Below are 3,966 nucleotides of genomic sequence, written 5' to 3'. Positions count from 1 at the left end.
CAAGGACAAGAACATTCTTGTTGAAGCAGATCCAGAACCTGAAAGGACTCTGAAGAGGAAACTAAAAGAAGCTAAATTACAAGAATCCAGCAAGCACCTTTCAGACATTTTCAAACAGGAAGAGGAGATGGCAGCCGAAAATAATAATAATGCAAGGAGGATGCTTGGTGACTTTACTGCAGCTAATTCCAATTTACATGGAAGAAGCATTTCCATCCCTACCATTGGAGCAAACAATTTTGAGCTTAAACCTCAATTAGTTTCTCTGATGCAACAAAACTGCAAGTTTCATGGACTTCCATCTGAAGATCCTTTTCAGTTCTTAATTGAATTCTTGCAGATCTGTGATACTGTTAAGACTAATGGAGTAGATCCTGAAGTCTACAGGCTCATGCTTTTCCCTTTTGCTATAAGAGACAGAGCTAGAGTGTGGTTAGACTCTCAACCCAAAGATAGCCTGAACTCTTGGGATAAGCTGGTCACGGCTTTCTTAGCCAAGTTCTTTCCTCCTCAAAAGCTGAGCAAGCTTAGAGTAGATGTTCAAACCTTCAGACAAAAAGAAGGTGAATCCCTCTATGCAGCTTGGGAGAGATACAAGGAACTAACCAAAAAGTGTCCTTCTGACATGCTTTCAGAATGGACCATCCTGGATATATTCTATGATGGTCTGTCTGAATTAGCTAAAATGTCATTGGATACTTCTGCAGGTGGATCCATTCACCTAAAGAAAACGCCTGCAGAAGCTCAAGAACTCATTGACATGGTTGCTAATAACTAGTTCATGTACACTTCTGAGAGGAATCCTGTGGGTAATGGGACGCCTCAGAAGAAGGGAGTTCTTGAAATTGATACTCTGAATGCCATATTGGCTCAGAATAAAATATTGACTCAGCAAGTCAATATGATTTCTCAGAGTCTGAATGGAATGCAAGCTGCATCCAACAGTACTCAAGAGGCATCTTCTGAAGAAGAAGCTTATGATCCTGAAAACCCTGCAATAGAAGAGGTGAATTACATGGGTGAACCAAATGGAAACACATATAATCCTTCATGGAGAAATCACCCAAATCTCTCATGGAAGGATCAACAAAAGCCTCAACAAGGCTTTAATAATGGTGGAAGAAACAGGTTTAGCAATAGCAAGCCTTTTCCATCATCCACTCAGCAACAGACAGAAAACTCTGAACAAAATACCTCTAATTTAGCAAACTTAGTCTCTGATCTATCTAAGGCCACTGTGAGTTTCATGAATGAAACAAGGTCCTCTATTAGAAATTTGGAAGCACAAGTGGGCCAGCTGAGTAAAAGGATCACTGAAATCCCTCCTAGTACTCTCCCAAGCAATACAGAAGAAAATCTAAAAGGAGAGTGCAAGGTCATTGAATTGACCATCATGGCCGAACCCACAAGAGAGGAGAAGGACGTGAATCCCAAGGAGGAAGACCTCCTAGGACGTCCAGTGATCAATAAGGAGTTTCCCTCTAAGGAACCAAAGGACTCTGAGGCTCATCTAGAGACCATAGAGATTCCGTTAAACCTCCTTATGCCATTCATGAGTTCTAATGAGTATTCTTCTTCTGAAGAGAATGAGGATGTCACTGAAGAACAAGTTGCCAAGTTCATTGGTGCAATCATGAAGCTAAATGCCAATTTATTTGGTAATGAGACTTGGGGAGATGAACCTCCTCTGTTCACCAATGAACTAAATGCATTGGATTAACTGAGATTGCCTCAGAAGAAATAGGATCCTGGAAAGTTCTTAATACCTTGTACCATAGGCACCATGACCTTTGAGAAGGCTCTATGTGACCTTGGGTCAGGAATAAACCTCATGTCACTCTCTGTAATTGAGAAACTGTAAATCTTTGAGGTACAAGCTGCTAAAATCTCATTAGAAATGGCAGACATATCCATGAAAATAGCTTATGGACAAGTAGAGGACATGTTAGTAAGGGTTAAAGACCTTTACATCCCTGCTGATTTTATAATCCTAGATACTGGGGAGGATAAGGATGAATCCATCATCTTTGGAAGACCCTTCCTAGCCACAGCAAGAGCTGTGATTGATGTTGACAGAGGTGAACCAGTCCTTCAAATGAATAAGGACTCCCTTGTGTTTAAAACACAAGGTCATCCTTCTGTAAACATGAAAAAGAGGCACAGTAAGCTTCTCTCAAAACAGAGTCAACCAGAGCCCCCACAGTCAAACTCTAAGTTTGGTGTTGGGAGGCCTCAGCCAAACTTTAAGTTTGGTGTTGAACTCCCATATCCAAACTCTAAGTTTGGTGTTGGGAAGTCTCAACAATGCTCTGAACATCTGTGAGGCTCCATGAGAGCCCATTGTCAAGCTATTAACATTAAAGAAGCACTTGTTGGGAGGCAACCCAATTTTTATTTAATTATATTTTTTATTAGTTATATGTCTTCATAGGTTCATGATCATGTGGAGTCACAAAAACAACTGAAAAAAAATTGAAGAAAAATCAAAAACAGCATAAAAAATAGCACACCCTGGAGGAGGAGTTCACTGGCGTTCAAACGCCAGTAAGGAGCATCTGGCTGGCGTTCAACGCCAGAACAGAGCATGGATCTGGCGTTGAATGCCAGAAACAAGCAGCATCCTGGCGTTCAGACGCCAAAAATGCACACTGAGGAAGAGCTGGCGCTGAATGCCAGAAACAAGCATCTGGCTGGCGTTCAACGGCAGAAATATGCTGCATCTGGGCGCTGATCGCCCAGAACAAGCATCAATTCGGCGTTTAAACGCCAGAATTGCATTCAAAGGCATTTTACATGCCTAATTGATGCAGGGATGCAATTCCTTGAGACCTCAGGATCTGTAGACCCATAGGATCATCTCAGCATCTGTGGACCCCACAGGATCCCCACCTACCACCACTCACTCTCTTTCCTCTTCTCAATGTTCATCCTCTCTTCCCAATAAATACTCTTCCCCAAAACTCTTCACCAATCACCTCAATCTCTCTTCCCTATCACCACTTCACCACTCACATCCATCCACTCTTCCCCATAAACCTACCTCATAAACTCCACCTACCTTCAAAATTCAAAATCAATTTCCCACCCAAACCCACCCTATATGGCCGAAACTAACCCCCCCTCCCCTCTCTATATAAAGCCTTCCATTCTTCCTCATTTTCACACAACACAACCCTCTTTTCCCCTTCTTGGCCAAATACACCTCTCCCTCCTCTCCTCCATATTTTCTTCTTCTTCTTCATCTATTCTTTCTTCTCTTTCTCGAGGGCGAGCAATATTCTAAGTTTGGTGTGGTAAAAGCATAAGCTTTTTGTTTTTCCATTACAATTGATGGCACCCAAGACCAGAGAATCCTCTAGAAAAGGGAAAGGGAAGACAAAAGCTTCCACCTCCGAGTCATGGAAGATGGAAAGATTCATCTCCAAATCCCATCAAGACCACTTCTATGATGTTGTGGCCAAGAAGAAGGTGATCCCCGAGGTCCCTTTCAAGCTCAAGAGAAATGAGTATCCGGAGATCCAACATGAAATCTAAAGAAGAGGTTGGGAAGTTCTAACAAACCCCATCCAACAAGTCGGCATCCTAATGGTTCAAGAGTTCTATGCCAATGCATGGATCACTAAGAACCATGATCAAATTAAGAACCCGAACCCAAAGAATTATCTCACCATGGTTCGGGGAAAATACTTAGATTTTAGTCCGGAGAATGTGAGGTTGGCGTTTAACTTGCCTATGATGCAAGGAGATGCACGCCCCTACACTAGAAGGGTCAACTTTGATCAAAAGTTGGACCAAGTCCTCATGGACATATATTGGAAGGAGCTCAATGGAAGATTGACTCAAAAGGCAAACCGGTTCAACTTAGAAGACTGGACCTCAAGCCTGTGGCTAGAGGATGGTTGGAGTTCATCCAATGCTCCATCATCCCCACTAGCAACCGATCTGAAGTTACTGTGGATCGGGCCA

The 3,966-nt window shown here is 42.5% G+C and overlaps 1 non-coding gene across 1 annotated transcript; it reads right to left on the bottom strand.

The window, feature by feature from the left end:
• Positions 1-523: 523 nt before the first annotated feature.
• On the bottom strand, positions 524-631 carry LOC112767505 (small nucleolar RNA R71). Its single transcript, XR_003184948.1, has one exon. It is a non-coding gene; the product is annotated as a small nucleolar RNA R71 (small nucleolar RNA).
• Between the last annotated feature and the right edge of the window lie 3,335 nt (positions 632-3,966).

Source organism: Arachis hypogaea, chromosome 17 (assembly GCF_003086295.3).
Source record: "Arachis hypogaea cultivar Tifrunner chromosome 17, arahy.Tifrunner.gnm2.J5K5, whole genome shotgun sequence".
NCBI lineage: Eukaryota > Viridiplantae > Streptophyta > Magnoliopsida > Fabales > Fabaceae > Arachis > Arachis hypogaea.
This window is presented reverse-complemented; position numbering and strand designations above follow the sequence as displayed.